General features: G+C 38.2%; 1 protein-coding gene and 1 non-coding gene across 13 annotated transcripts in view; both read right to left on the bottom strand.

The window, feature by feature from the left end:
- The window catches only part of Dlg2 (discs large MAGUK scaffold protein 2), a 1,973,059-nt gene that overhangs the window by 1,201,133 nt on the left and 754,592 nt on the right, over positions 1-17,334 (bottom strand). The window lies entirely within an intron of this gene.
- Positions 5,017-5,119, bottom strand: Gm24552. Its single transcript, XR_003946930.1, has one exon. It is a non-coding gene; the product is annotated as a U6 spliceosomal RNA (small nuclear RNA).

Raw genomic sequence — 17,334 nt, 5'->3', positions numbered from 1 at the left:
TATGATAATGTAATCCATTTCTTTTCTCTTCTATTTTTTTAACAGAAAACTAAAACTAAAGCAAAAGCCAACAAGCAACTTACTAGAAACATTGCCATTATGTTTAAATTTACATTTTTATATATATTCACACAATCTGTTCATATATGCATATTGAATTTACAGTAAAAGTGCTTTTATCATGATATAAATTGTTTCAAAGCAGTAATTATGAAGCAGAAGAAAAAACAGAGCCACTACAGTCAGGTGAACATGGATTTGAATTTTATCTCAGTAATACACTAGAAATGTGTAAACAGGCAATTTACTTAGACATCTTCAACTGTTTTTACAACAAAATGGAAATACCATTACCAAACATATAGAATATTAATAAACATGAAGACAAATGCCATAATATAGAAACACCGTTCATTGTATCAAGATACTCAGTAAATATTATTTCCTTCTCCATCTCTCATGTCCCTATGCATGGATTTAGTTCATCAAAAGTTTGTATCTAAATGAATGATCATGTAAGTGTTACAAGAAGAATCAGCTACAATGCAGAGTAGAATGAATGCTGTAAGAGACAGCAGCGGTTTCCAAAACTCCACTGTCAACTCTTATCACCTACCCCAACCCTTGAACGAAGGCTGAGTGCCATGCCTCCTCTGGGAGCAGACAATGTAGGCTGTCATTCCCCTGTTCCAACAGAGGTGATGATTTCTCTCCAACCAGCTTCCTGTGGTTTCTGAAGCAGAATCAAAGACACCTGACAGGGCAACATCTGCTCTCAGGCTGCACAGCTTCAGAGCCAGCTCGTTGGGATACTGGCATAGAAAACCCTGTATGAGGAAACCTGCTCATTTTAGGAGATTGGATGTTTGAGGGAGGCATACTGATTGCCTTGCTTAACAATTTCTTCTGTGGATCCACACAGGCCAGCTAGTCTTCATTGTGTCCTTTGAAATAATAGACGTTAAGGAATCTGACCAAGAGTTGTGTCTTTTTCTTTCATGTGTGTACATTTAATACAGTGTCTCATACCAATAATTACAATGAGATACTGAGAACAGGAAATAATGACTAATACTGTAAAGTTTTATAGACATCCTGTTCCTTTCCCTGGGAGATGAGCGCATACTTGTGGGTTGATTTATTGAGTAAAGTTTCTTGAGCGCCTACTATGTGCTATACAAATCTATATTAAAAAGAACTTGTCAATATATTCACTTGATAATTTATTATTTTGTTCATATGCACCCTTCTAAAAGTGAATTCATGCATGACTAAGTATTGGTTCCTCATTCCTGAAAGTGGAAGGTCATTTTTATTCTTGTATACAGTGAAGCAGCAAAGGCTAACAGACCTCAAGTTAGTTCTGTGAACTTTCTTGCTTTACACAAGTTAAGGTCAGTGTCCTAATTTCTCAAACCCTTGCCTTCCAAGAAGAGTTGGAAGGTCAAAGATCACCTTCCTTTGGGGAAATAAGGACAAAGGTATGCCAATTTTTCCATTAGCTTAAAATACCATGTGGCAGAGGAGTACTTGAAACGATCTTCTCAGCACTGCAGCCTACTACTCCATACATTTGCTGTTTGCCAACTAGAATTTTTATTACTCTGTGAATGAACCACAGCCTTTGTAAATTCCAGGATTTGGTGAACACTGACCCATCTATCTGTAAAATCTTTTCCATTTTATAAACACTTTCACATAGCTAATGGAAGCCATAGCTTCTGTACTTCTCAAGAACCAAGGACAAGATTTAAATGTAATCAACCTCTAGAACCATTTCAACAACCCTGGGCGACGCATATTTGTATAATTCCTAGACTGAATTAAGGAAATTAAGGCTTCAGAGTGAGTTCCTCCCAGGCAGTAAATTAATCTCAGTCTTTTCTCCTTGTTCCTGCTGTTTATTCCAACTTCATGTCTAGAACTCTCTCAGGCATGTTGTTGCAATACTGGCAACATTCAATCAGTGTCAGCCAGAATGTTCACACTGGCAGTAATTGTGGTGTGTCTTTCTTATTGCCACATAAAAACTACCCCAGGAACAGCACTTAGCATACAATGAGTATTCAGAGAAATATTTGTTGAAAGAACTAATGAATATGAATATTCAAACAAATGTGTTTCATTACAAATAGCCAAGAAGAGAAACAAGTGAGGTGTGTGGTGATGTCAGTTGCTCAAATTCTAGGTCCTGTCTGTATTAATACTTGTCATCAAGATCTTTAAGCTACTGCAGTAAGTTTTTCTGTTGCTGAGTTTTAAAAAAGTTCCAAGAATTTGCTTAATTCTTTACTGGGAAAACTGACATATATAATGTATATATCCATAAAGGAGTTTTTGTTCACAAAATTACTAAGTATCACACACTAGTCTTCTTATGTTATAATGGAATTAACTCTTGCAGGGACTATACAGCTGTGAAATGTGGCCATCATCATCGGCTATTTTAATCACACCAATCACGGTACTTTGTGAGACTATGAAATACCTTGACTTAACAAATATATAAAATTGAATGGTAAGCCATAGATCATCAAGGACTTTAAATTACACCTGTAGCTGACACTAGCATATGTAATACCTGTGGGTTTTCTGCCTGATGTGTGTAAAGTGTTTTGAAGAAGACCATTTCCATGGTCCAGTTTGCTTTAGTATCTGATCAACACAGCCCAGAAACTTCCAATTTCAATACTAAGCCAGATATTATATGTTCAATTAAATCAAGAGCTTCCTGGTTCTCAGCACTAAATTTTTATCTGATGGTAAAAAAGAAAGAAAAAATGGCAGTAATAAATGAGTTTTGTAGTTTTGCAGTAGATAATTTGAGGAATATATATATATATATATATATATATATATATATATATATATATTCTAGACAACTGAGTTTTTATACTTTAGAGAAATCAATGGGAAATTTTATTTTACATTTCTACATCACAACTGCATTGCACATGAAAAGATATGCTGATTTGAAATGACAAATAAGAAAATATGCATCATGGAGGTGCTAAAGAGGAGAAGCAACACTAATTAGCCACCCCCATCAGTACACATTGTCTCACATGAATCTTGAAATGACAAACATGCCAGTTTTATTTTCTTAACACAGATGAACTGAAATTCCCAAAGCTTTTGTGACTTCATTAAATTCCAGGTAACAAGAAAGTGATAGTGTTTGTTGTGATTATAAAAATCTTAGGTATTACTTATGTTAATTAAAGAGTGAAGAAGACAGATTTAGAACAAAACTCTTACTCTTTAAAAGAAAAATATCTCTGGCCTAGTAGTGATATCTTGGAGGGAGTCTCTGCATATATTTGTAAGAATTTTGGAAATCACCCCCCCTCTCACATACACTCCCACTTACATGCACATACACATAAACACACACAAACACACACACAATCACTCACAAATGCAGTTGTTGAAAGGAAGATTGCAGAGTTTTAGTGTGGTGAGTTCAACTTCTGTAGCATTTGCTGAGATCTCTCACCTTCACTGATGATTTAACATCTTTACCGTCATTCACTCACTCAAACATACATCCTTCTTTGTGACATATTGTCCTAAGTACTAGGGATAGACCAATAAAAACAGGACAAATTGTGGCTTTATACAGGAGCATCTGTGCTGACTTGAGAATCAGGGAAACTCTAAACTATAACTATGAACATAAAATATTAGCAGTAAGACTGAATTTCTTTTCAACTAAAACTGTCTGGAAGAGAGTATTGCAGGACATTTGTGGTTTATTTATTTGAAGTTCTGGGAAACCCTTTCTCAGGAAAGGTTTTTGAGAAAAAGACCTGAAGAACTAAATAGCTTTCATCTTTTCCCAGGGGAGATCAGGAGCAAATAAGTCAACAGCACAAAGTCTCCTTGGCAGAAATGAACTAGGCTTAGTAATAATACGGTCAGTTTGGTTTGATCAGGAAATGAGGTAAGAGATAGCCCATCCCAGGGGCTGGGAGAGCTATTGATGTTAACTCCCCTTTTAAAATCCATCCTTCTGGCTGACGGATGGAGATGTGACTGGACAAAGGAAGGAGTCGATGCTGGTAGAAGCATTAGGAAATAACTGAGTGAGACGTTATTACAGTCTGAGCAGTGTGAACAGGCTTGTGTGCAAGGTGATGAACAGGCAAGCTTGGCATGAAGTCCATTGACTTAAACCTTCTCAAGGCCTGGGAAAGGCTGGCAACGATAGAAATGAAGGTTGGTTTCGACAAAAGTTTGAAAAGACTATAAAATATGCAAACAGATATTGAGGAAAGATTTAAATTACAACATAAGAGGCCAGGGAAGAGGGAAGCAACAACTAATAATAGACTTTTTAGAATTTTTAAGAACATGTATATGACGAGTAGTTGGTTTGCTGTTATCAATGAATATTGCTAGATGAAAGCAGGTGTCTCTTTTAAAACAAAGAAGTTTTCAGTGTGTATGTGTACATATACAAACTTGTGTGTTTGTTTACATACATGTGGATGTCACTGGAGGCCAGGAGAGTGAATCACCCCCTTGGAGCTGGAGATACAGACACTTGTGAACCATACAAAATGGGTGTTTGGATCTAAACTCTCAAGATAGCACAACTAATGTTCTCCACCGCTGAGTCACCTCTCCAGTTTTGAGAAAATGTTCTAAACCTTGGACAACTTCACTTCTACTAGAGACCATAAACAGAGAAAAGTCACCAAAGAAGATGGAGGAAAACTGGACAATTGTATCTGAAATATGTCAGATTTCACAGAATTAGAACTAGGCAAGGAACACACTCTAAGGAAAATAAGTCCCACTGTGCATTACATTGTTGGGAGATAGAGAGAGAAGAGGACTAAGAACTTGATCAGCACTTTCTACAGGTTGGGCACCATAGTAGACCGCTCCTTTAGAACTAGAAGAAAGGAAAGAATGATTGGATCTGGAGAGTCAGAGATGAGAAATAATGACAGAAGGAACCATGCTCTGTAAAGCTGCCACTCCTTGCTGGGCATTGCTAAACTGTACAGGAAAAAGTTAGAAAAGCGAAAGTGAAGACTGGTCAACCTTGTGCAGGGGCCATGTTAATCTTCTCTGTATTGTTCCAGTGGTCCATCCTATAATCAGCCACCAAATGCAGACAGTATTGCACATGCCAGCAAGATTTTGCTGAAAGGACCCTGATATAGCTGTCTCCTGTGAGGCTATGCCAGTACCTGGCAAATACAGAAGTGGATGCTCACATTCGTCTATTGGATGGAACACAGGGCCCCCAATGGAGGAGCTAGAGAAAGTACCCAAGGAGCTGAAGGGGTCTGCAACCCTATAGGTAGAATAACCACATGAACTAACCAGTACCCCCAGAGCTCCTGTCTCTAGCTGCATATGTAGCAGAAGATGGCCTAGTCGGCCATCACTGGAAAGAGAGGCCCCTTGGTCTTGCAAACTTTATATGCCCCAGTACAGGGGAATGCCAGGGCCAAGAAGTAGGAGTGGGTGGATAGGGGAGCAGGGCAGGGGGAGGGGATAGGGGACATTCGGGATAGCATTTGAAATGTAAAGGAAGAAAATATATAACAAAAAATTGAAAAAAAAAGACTGGTCAGTTTACCTATAAACATGATTTTGCATATTAAACAAGTGATTTCATTCTTTCAAAAAGAACCTCTACTGCACTATGGCAATGCTGCCTTGTGCAAGGATGGCAGGTAAAGGACAGTTGACATCTTCAGAACATCCTTTACGGACTATGTGAAGGCCAATCTTCATTTTTTAACTTGGCCGAATTTATCATTATCTCAAAGTACCTCTGAGTTAAACTGAAGGGAGAAGATGCACCCTGAATGTAGGTGGTTAGCAGTCCTTTTACTGGAGTCATGGACTAAAAAGGGGAGTGGGGGAGGGAGAAGAAGACAAGTGGAGTACTGGCTTCTACGTCTGTGTTCCTTTGATTGTGGACTTGGTACAACCATGTACATCATGTTCTGGCTGCCAAGCCTTCTTTGTCATGGGAGCCCAAACAGCCTTCAGTCGTCAAAACAGTCCTCCATATTCAAAACAGTCTTTCGTCTTGAATTCAGTCTCCATCCTCGAGCTGCTTTTGTCAGATAGGTTCCTTTTCTTACAGCAAGGAGAAAAGCAACCAAATATGTAAAGCTGGAGACAAAAGCAGGGGTGGTTGCTATGATAAACCTGACCACATGGGTTTTTAGGCTCTGTCACTGTTCTGTGGGAGGAGTGTTGGCAGCTTTGTAGTTATGGCTAGAGGGTCCCGAGAGCACTGAAACAGAGCCTTATGGGCTCTTGAGTCAGGGCTCAGAAGACTAAGGTGCTGAGGGAAATACAGACAGTGGAGGCTGGACCCCTAAAGATTCAGGTGGAAGCCTAACCTCATCAACTATTGAATTAGAAACCATTTATGTTCTATTCTGGCAAAGAATCTTGCTGTGTTCTGCCCAAGAATCTGAAAATCGAAGAGAATCTGAACAAAGATGATACCAATGAGCCTGCCAAACTCTGAGAGGAAAAAACGCACAAGCCCCAAACCTATTAAAGAACTACAGAACTGAAGAAAATAGGGGGTGGTGTAGCCCTCGCCTGGAGAGAGGATTCCAATTGGCTGTGCAGTGTCAGTGAACTATAGAACTGAGGAAAACTAGGGTTTGGGGGGGGGGGTGGCCCTCTTCATGAGAGAGCATGCCAATAGGCTGTCCAATGTCATTCAGCATTGAAGTCATACCTATAGGTAACATTCGATAGGCTCAACAGGTTCTACATAGGAATATATATTTATACACAGATGCATAGATGCATGACATACCATTTGGTGAGAATTTGAAGAAGAGTGGGGAGGAGTATATGAGAAGGTTTAGAAGGAAGAAAGGAAATGGAGAAATGGTATGATTAAGTGACAATCTTAAGAATAAATGTAAAAGGTATTCTGTCAGGGAAATGAAGACATGAAATGAGACATGATGTCCAGGTGGGACATGGTCATTGCTTACTGCTTTCCATCAATCTGTAGTCAGGGAGAGATGTATGAAAACAGTGCAACTTGGAGATTAATGGCCTGAGAGCTCCATTAATGTTGCAGACACAATGGTAGAGAAAGCAGCTGTCATTGTTAAAGATATTAGTACCATTGCATAAACATTATACTTTGCAGTTGGCAATGGAAAGGGTGCCTGAAAGGCATGATCTCCATCGAGGTCTCCAGTGTGTAAAGATGGAAGTTCCTTTAAAATAAGAGAGAGTTAAAGGAAATCCCTGAGATGGGTTTTCAGTTTTTAAACATTTTAAGTAGTGCTTTTTCAGGTTTAGCCACAAAGGTGCACAAATGCCACCCCAGAAGTGACAGAAATGTTCCAGACTGTGCCTTGTGCTGGCAGCAGAATTTAGCAGAGCTATCCATATGGTTTTGCAGGCATGAAAATGACAAGCATTGCAGGGTCACAGAAGGTTATATCAGTTTCTAGGCAGACACTGAAGCAAGACAATTCTTTGCAAAGGTCATGTGCTCTTCAGAGACTAGAAGTGGCAATTGTGTGAGGTTGTGAAAGTGAAGCCAAAATCACCACAGAGACATCAGCATGTTGGAGATATGAGGATCTTGAGGCATACATTGACGAAGCTGAAGACATTGAATGAAGCCAGCCCAATAGAGAAATTGCAAGAGCTAAGGTTGACTGAAATGGATGGGATCTCTAAATCTCAGCAACTGTGCTCACAAGCCTGGCGTGCTGAACACAAAGCTGAAGGGTTTGGTATCTATCCTGCAGGTTTAGTTCTAACACTGCTCAGGTCTAACAAGTCTACCACTCTCCACTTTGGGAGTGAGGGTGTTTGCTTTGTGTTCTTGTAAATTGGAAGTATGTGACTTGAGTTTGATTTTACAGGATCTTGCAGTTAGGAGCTTGCCTGAGCCACTGGAGATAAACTGGATTTTAAGCAACATTAGTTTTGTTAGGAATCCAGGTATTTTTAAGATGAACTAGATGCAGTTTTATATCATGAGATGGTTGTGAGTTTTTAAAAAGAGGTAGATAGTTATGGTTTAAATGTAATGTCAATCTTTATGATAGCAATTCTTAAAAAAAATTAGCTGGATTTATAATAATGAAGAAGATGCACTTCTGGTGTTTCTGTAAGGTATTTCTATTGAAAATTACCTGACGATGAAAGACACACTCTGTGTATTCATGCTGCCATCCCATGGGCTAAGGTCCTGACTGAACATGAAGAGAAAAAAAATGGGAGTAGAAGCAAGGAAATCAGTTAATAAGGTTATATAAAAATGTTTGATTCCACAAAACAAATTATTAGCAGATGTATACCATGAATTTAATTAAGAGAAATCCCTGAAATGAAGGAAAGATTTCAAATAAAAAAATACAATGTAATATTATCTAGAGCAGTTATTTAAATAATTTCATTAGTATCCTGCCTTGTAAAATAAAAAATCAACAAAACTATGTAGACAGTAGCCAAACTATGTAGTAAACTATGCCAGTAAAGAGACAGAAGATTTAGAATAGTAACAGTATACTACATGATACCGTAATGACATCTATGTACTATAATGGCAACTATGCAGCTGACTAAACATACGGACTGTATGGCATTGAGTGAACCCTAATGTAAACTGGGGCCCATGATTATGGTATTACATTGTAATCTCACCATTCAGGTGTGGGATGTTGAATTCTAAGCATGTATGGGGCCTGGCATATCTAGAAATTATTATATAAGCCTATTCATTCACTGTGAACCTAAACTTTCATTAAAAATACCATCTAAATAATCCTAAAGAAATCATTAAAACAAGTCCTAATCTTGTCTTGGATATTATGAAAGCAATAATTTCCTTGCACTTACTATCTCAAATCTTTACCCCTTCTTTAGCATGATTTTGCCATTATATTCGAGACTACAACAACAAGCTAAATTTAAAATAGGAGGTAAATTTATGAAGTATAACTTTGAAAACTCAGGAAAGATCCCATATTCCAAAGTGTATGTTCTAATAAATGTAATTGATCATATACTTGTTCTGAATCAAGTAGTTTTGATCTAAAATAATTTCTCTATAGCATGTGAATTATAAAAAGTCTTCAGTAAACAATTGGCAAAAGCTACAGCACTGCTTGAACGAGTATTTGCTTGAAGATTGTTATTGATGAGCAAATGCTTTATCTTGATGACCAGTAAAGCACATATACTGTATGTCACATTCTTTTCTTGTTTATAGGAGAAAATCCACAAGTGCCTTTGCCAATTTCTAGATAGGTTCTTGGTTGTGACATTTTACCTCATAAATCTTGAAATTATTAGCATAAATATTTTATTCTGACTAGATAATACAAACATTGTGAAATATATCTAAAAATAAAAAGAAAGAATAATTAATATCTTACATATTCTGAAGTAAGAATACAATAAAATACAGATTATTAGCATAATAATTGTGTTAACTAGAATAATTAGTTACTATGTTAGACTGTAAGTTAATTGTTCTCTTCAAAACTTTAATTTAGGTAGAAACTCTAGGTATACCTTATTTTTCGATACATATAGTTAAGAAATACCTTTCATTGCCTTTGTTTCCTAGTCTTTGTGGAAGGCTTTGTTATAGTAACACAGGAAGGAAAAAAAAAAGCAATAAATAGCTATAAAGTCAGTCCTTGAAAACTTAGAATGTAATGTGAATTCTAAACGTAAACAAAAATTAAGGAGAATGTATCACTTCAAAAAGATAAGATATTCTAGCTACTTGTATAAATGATGCACAGAAAAGTTTCTGAAGCTAAAAAAAGCCTGGGTTTGATTGTATACACTAGCAAGTGTTTGCTGAAAGGACCCTGATATAGCTGTCTCATGTCTCTTGGGAGGCTATGCCAGGGGCTATCAAACACAGAGTGGATGCTCACAGTCAGCTACTGGATGGATCACAGGGCTCCCAATGGAGGAGCTAGAGAAAGTACCCAAGGAGCTAAAGGGCTCTGCAACCCTATAGGTGGAACAGCATTATGAACTAACCAGTACCCCCAGAGCTCCTGTCTCTAGCTGCATATGTAGCACAAGATGACCTAGTCGGCCATCAGTGGAAAGAGAGGCCCATTGGTCGTGCAAACTTTATATGCCTCAGTATAGGGGAACGCCTGGGCCAAGAAGTGGGAGTGTGGGGGGAGTGGGGTGGAGGGTTTGGGGGACTTTCAGGATAGAATTGGAAATGTAAATGAGGAAAATACCTAATTTTTAAAAAAAAGAAGAAAAAAAAAGCCTGGGTTTGTATCTCAGTTCTTTTACTTTAAACTCATTTAGGTGACATTGCTTAACCCTTCTGGCATTTTGAAAAATGCAGACTATTTTACCTATTAAAGATTAGGTAGTACACCCTGTGTAGGATTTAGTACACAAACACCAGATACTAAGGACTCACAAATTTTCTTTCCTCTTTTCCGAATGAGAATTTTACTTTAACAATAGTTTTTTTTAATTTTTAATTTTTTTTCAATATTTTTATTAGATATTTTCTTCATTTACATTTCAAATGCTATCCCGAAAGTCCCCTATACCCTCCCCACCACCCTGCTCCCCAACCCACCCACTCCCATTCTTGACCCTGGCATTCCCCTGTACTGGGGCATATAAAGTTTGCAAGACCAAGGGGCCTCTCTTCCCAGTGATGGCCGACTAGGCCATCTTCTGCTACATATGCAGCTAGAGACACAAGTTCTAGGGGTACTGGTTAGTTCATATTATTGTTCTACCTATGGGGTTGCAGACCCAATCAACAGAGAGAATGGAATTACACAATGAGATCAGTGAATGTTACAATTACTAGCTTACAGATCCTAGTAGATTGTAATTCTTAGTGTAGGCATTAAGTTATTTTACAGACATACACAGGTATTAGGTAATCTACATGATAATGAATGAGGAAGAAGAGTTCTTGTTACATAATAATGTGATAGCTAAGAATTCGCTGGTTGTTATTACTAGGGATGTGGTTTGTGGATAGATACTAATGTGCAAACCATTTCTAGATTAAAGGTTATCCTTGGATTTTAGAGTATTTTAGGGTTTAGATTTTTTTTTCACATTTTAGAATAGTACCATAAACATGAAACAGGATTAAACTCAGATCTAAACGTGCAATCAATGTATATACCATATTCACCATTGTTAAGAAAAGGGAAAAGCTGGGCATGGTGGGACACGCCTTTGATACCAGCACTTGGGAGGCAGAGGCAGGTGAATTTCTGAGTTCAAGGCCAGCCTGAGAGAGTGAGTTCCAGGACAGCCAGGGCTATACAGAGAAACACTGTCTCAGAAAAAAAAAAAAATCAAGGGAAAAGTTCTTACTTTTACTTCTAGTAATTTCAGTTAAAACAATTATTTTCTTTGGACAAAACCTCTACATTGTGATATAATTCTACATTCTGAATATTTTTTCCACTTCCCTTGTGTTACCATACTTTCTGTAGAATTACATCTTTAAGTGCTTCATTTCTGTTTAAGGTACACTGTTTAAAGTACAATGTATTTATTACAAAGCAAATTTTCATGTGAAAAAAAATGCACTAGTTTTATTTATCCATGTTTTAAAAGTGATTTACCACCCTTAATGCAGTCTTCTGTGAAACATGCTTCAGTTTACTATCCTGAGCCTCTCATAGAGCTTTCTTCTTTCCTCATCAATTTAAATCAACAGCTATCTAACTAATCAATATCTGTGTTCACAGCAAGCTTTGCTTTCTTTTACCTAGCATTTTATGCTTTGGGGAATACATTTGTAAATACATGCATAATGTCTGTTCAAGGATGATATGCAAGCTCAGTCATAATTGTGATAGATTCAGCTCTTATAGCTTCTAATGGACTTGCTGGACTTTCTGCCCTTTTGAAGATTCAGCCAGTTGTCAGGACACACAGAACACAGAAAGAATGTCTCCAGAATCTGTTTAGTAAATTGGCAAATGATATATGTTTACCAAGACTATGAAGCTTGTTTCTGAGAGAGAGAGAGAGAGAGAGAGAGAGAGAGAGAAACAAGTCAAGAAACAGGTGTTTCTGAGATATCAACTCTTTAACCTCTGCTTCTAATTGGGAGGTAACGATCTGCACCCCATTCTTAGTGAGTGAGCAATATTCTCACAGGATTTTCTACAAACCTCTATTTCAATCATATGTATATATATATATATATATATATATATGTATATATATGATTTCCTAACTTCCTCTTCTGGGACAATCTGTGTCACTAAGTCACAGAAGTAACATTTTATCCTCTGTAGTTCTATACCCACTGCTAAAGGTATTACTGTCAGTATGTTGTTGGAAACACGATGATTAAAGTTAACTGTCCATTTGCCAGGATCTGGAGACAGGCCAGGCCATCAGCCTGTCACACCTATGAGGAATTATTTAGTCTCTGTTGTTCCTGTGAGGAATCATGATGATCTGTTTTTTAATTGAAATGGAAAATTCCACACTAAAAGTAGGTGGCATCTTCCCTGAAGTTGGGTCTTAGAAGGTATAAAAATGAAGAAGCTGGCTGAACATGATGAGAATTTACTGTGTACAATGTGACTTGATGCTTCAAGTCACATTGCTTGACTTGACATGCACAGCTAGCTGGCTCTGTGTATTCTCCACCATAAGGGTCTGTAACTTATAACTTATACCGCTCTTTCTTTAAGTTGATTTGCTAACGTGTTTGATCACAGCTACAAGAAAGACACTAATAGTATTTGCTAGACAAATGAGAATTTCATGTTCAATACAAAGGCCTGCAGTTCTCTCTGCGTTGACATTTAGAGGCTGGTAGACACGTAAAATGCTCAGTGAACAAGGATATGCATTACTAACTTGTAACTACCAGTGTCAGCATCTCTTTGCCTAGGGACCTTTCCAATGCTGGGGAAATGATTGTTATATGTCCACTGAAAACCAGCAGTGCCAGATGCTTATCACTCCAAATCAGAGCCATCGGCACATGACTGACAGCAGTGTGTGTGTAATGATGTGTAGCTGGTTCTTTGCTCTAGGGTGGGATGGCTTAGAGATGTGTGTTCTACTGAAGACTTTGAGTTTCTTAACCACAGGAAGTGCTAGTGTGACTTCTTTGCTCTTATGGCTGCCTTTTCTTTTTCACTGTATTTGTTCCCTATATGTCTCCCAAGACTTCTTGGTATGCAAGTCCTCTAGGGGTTGCTTTGTAACACAGACCCTTGGGATTGGGGAATTACAGCAATTATTTTTTTCTCCTAAAAAGATATATGCACATGAAAAATGTGGGGAGGTATGATAACAGGAGGTGCTGAAGCAGAGGGAAAGAGGAAGACAGTGGAGCTATCTGGAGCCAGCCTAGTCCAGAAATGGTGAGCTCTGGGTTCAGTAAGAGATCCTATCTTGAAGAGATAAATAATATAGTAAGATGGGACATGCAAGAAGATCCTTCACAGGCAACCACTGGAACACATACACCTGTACACACACACACACACATGCACACTCACACACAAACACACTACAATTGACTTTTTAAATTTGTTTTTACTAAAGTATAGAGGAGCAATATAATATAATTTTTAGTTTTCTTAAAGTATTGAATTTTATATACTCTTTATATGTGTGTGTCCATGAGTACCAAGGTGCATGCATGTGTGGAGATCAGAGGACAACTTGGGGAAGTCAGGTCTCTCCTTCCATTTTGTGGCTCCTCAGTATAACACTCAGAGCAGGCTTGATGGCAAGGACCCTTGTCACTGAACCATCTGGTCAGATTTGACCTCTCTATCTTTGATGCCTTTCCCCGAATACTGCTAATAACTGTGAAAAGAAATTCCCTAAGGGAGACCTTGGGTTACTTTACTTAGTCACTTGTCTACTCATTTGGTAGGACTTAATTTCCTTTCTAGGTGATGGTGGGAGCACTCGGTAGGCATGAGGAATGTAACACAGGTGATATTATCCTTTTGAGATAGGCTTTCAAGCCAAGAAATCTGAGTGAGTGGCTAGTTGTGATAGGGGACTCTGGTCTAGGATGGGAGAAATGAGTTCTGTGATAGCTGATGAGAAAATCTAAACGAGGCTTAGCTTTTCCCCTAAGGTAAATGTGCAGCTTTATTTGATGAAAATGTTTTACCACACCTTCTTTCTAGACAACGTTCATGGCTATGCCATTTGGTCTTTTATCCATATTCTTACCCCATCATAATTTGGTTCTATCCCACTGTTAATTCTCACACAGTCTTTTTTTTTTCAGGATTCTTTATTTCTTTATTTATTATTAGATATTTTCTTTATATACATTTCAAATGCTATCCCAAACGTTCCCTATATCCTCCCTCTGCCCTGCTCCCCTACCCACCCACTCCCACTTCTTGACCCTGGCGTTCCCCTGTACTGAGGCATATAAAGTTTGCAATACCAAGGGACCTCTCTTCCCAGTGATGGCCAACTAGGCCATCTTCTGCTACATATGAAGCTAGAGACACGAGCTCTGGGGGGTACTGGTTAGTTCATATTGTTGTTCCACCTACAGTGTTGCAGACCCCTTCAGCTCCTTGGGTGCTTTCTCTAGCTTCTCCATTGGGGGCCCTGTATTACATCTTATAGATGACTGTGAGCATCCACTCTTGAAGAGAAGGGCTGTGTCTGTTTACGACTATGTTCTCATACTATGCTCTAACATGGAAGTTCATGGACTCTGAAAATAGAGAGAATTTAAGAGCTGCAGACAGTATTACAACTGTTTCCTCTGAATGAATTGGCAATTCTTAGGGGAAGCACTAGTGTTTCACTCCTCCGTCTGACAAAGTCAGCCTTCTTGGTGCTAATAACCCTTCATTGGTGTCCTATTCTAGCTCTGGTGTTATGTCAGCTTCTTTATACCCGCTGTTGGCCTCTCATTCTTGGTTTTGTTTTCTTCAGCTTTTACCCTCATGCAGTTTAGACCTACATTCCCATGAGCACATTCTCTGTTCAGCTCCTTTTGATTGACAGCCTGATTCAAACTTAATCAGCATCATCAACAGGACATCATTTCACACTGTGGCTATGTTGGGGCAGGATAAGCAGGAAGTAATATCTGTTTGCTCCCCCACACTTCACATCTCACTTCTCCCTGAGGAAGTCTGGGCCTAGGGAAGTTTTATGTGAGTGTTAAGGATATAGCATTCTTCCAGGCAGAGCATTACGCCAAGGTGACTGTTTTAAATGCCATCAATTTTACAGCAGAGGTCCATGTAGGAGTATTTCCTAATGAAGAAAATCTACTTCACATTATATTTTATGAGCTACATTTGTATAATTACCTCCTATAAACTCTTATATAGGATCCATGAAAAGAACACTGGCAATGGAGGCCCAGAGAAGGCTTATATTTTATTCTATATTACTCTATAGAAGATGTTAATTTTGATGCACTTACAATATAGTTTTTCTTACTTATAGTGCATAGCCTGCCTGCAGTTTGCAGTTTCTGTACTTTCCAGTCAACATTACAAACCTGAAATATTCATGTTTTTTGTTTGGGGGTGAGGGGTATTTGAGACGGGATCTCCTGTAGGATGGTTTCAAACTTCAACAAATGAAGACATGGGTGACCTGCTTCAGCTAACACTCCCCCTTTACCTCCCAGGTGCTCTGATCACAGCATGCAGTTTCTTTTCATCTCTTGATCTTAAAGCTCCCACAGGTGGGAATGAGAGGCAGTAAAAGAGAAAGGAATTAAACTCCCAGAAAAGATGCTTTCCAAAACATTTCCAAGAACTTGGCTTTTTGCTGACAGTATGTAGGGGCTGGAAGGAAGATAGATGTCCTACTGTTATACTCTATCCAAACCCTGTCTTTCATGGATAATGGCATTCCTTTCACTCATTTCTTTAAACTCAATTTGCTAAGAATATGCTTATGTTTCTCTGTTTAATGTGTCCACTTGTGCAAAGACTCTCCAGTGGCTGTCCTCCCTTCATAGACTTCAGAAATTGTTCTGGTTAGTATTTTATAGTACTCAGTTATCACAGTAAACATACATATGCCACTCGTTTTATGCCACCCACTGTTGTATGAACAATAGTTATTTAATTTTAACACTTCCAACCACTTTAACTCTCAGAATAATTCTGTTATAGTAGAATAAATACTATTAATGTCTTAATTTCAGCAAGCAAAAATGAGCCTTAAGTATCAGAGAAAGAAAGTTTTAAATGATGTGTTCACAGGCCGAGCAAGCTGTACCACGTGAACTGAGTGAGACATGTAAACATGAAAGCTTGTCAAGATTGGGTATGATTATTCATTAATTTACTGAATAACAGGGCTGGGCACTGGCTACCCACCAGCCACTGCACTTAGTGTGTACTTCAGGAAGAGATAAACAGATGGAAGGGGGAGAAGATGGTGCTGTTGGCAGTTTCCCATCATGGGGATATAAAGCCTAAGAAAGGAAAGTAAGCCAGGTCCATTTATGAAAACCCATTTATACTATCAGGCAGCTATGACTTCAAACAATGTGTACTGAGTCCATAAAAGAGCTCAAAGAGGGCACTACAAAGGTGAATATATCTGTCCACGCAGTGTCAGAGAATGAGCCCTTCTTTCTCAAACATACAAGGTGCTTTGAACCTTCCTATCCCTTATTATGCAATTCCTTAAAATATAATTGAAACTGGATTTGCATTAAGTACCTGACATTCCTATATGAGCAACAAAATCCACTTCTGAGTTTTTGGAGACTCGGTGGTGTCTCAAAGACTTTAATTTATGCTTGAAAGTATTGACTCATGAGTGTTGAATTGACTTTCTCTTCCTAATCTGTATCTAACTCCTTACTACAAACATCTGTCTTTTCTTGCATTAGTATATTAATGCAGAGGGGAAATCTACCAACATTACAGCATTTCCATTTGAGTAGGTCTTGTAAAATCACTTGCCCTGTAGACTACATTTCCAGAGCACAATTTAATCAGTGCATTTTAGAATGCCTCAGACATGTCCTTTCACACAGGAACTATAAAGTCCACCGAAAAACATACCAAACAAACTGTGTTTCTGTAAGTTTCAAGAGGAAAATATCATATATTTGAACAAAAAGATGTGTATTGGTATGTGTGTACAAGTCTTCAAGTAATCAGAAATGTGTAAAATATATTTTACTATACTTGGCTAATTTTTAGCTACTTAGACACTTGATTTTATATCCTTTTACCAAAAAACAACTGAAAAGAAAGTAAAAGAGAAAGAAACACAAATAACTCACATAAGATGTTTAGTCTCGTAGGTCAATCAATGCTGATGCAAGGCATCAGCAGTCAAGAGAGTTTCCTTTGGAAAATAAAT

Source organism: Mus musculus, chromosome 7 (assembly GCF_000001635.26).
Source record: "Mus musculus strain C57BL/6J chromosome 7, GRCm38.p6 C57BL/6J".
Classification (NCBI taxonomy): Eukaryota; Metazoa; Chordata; class Mammalia; order Rodentia; family Muridae; genus Mus; species Mus musculus.
This window is presented reverse-complemented; position numbering and strand designations above follow the sequence as displayed.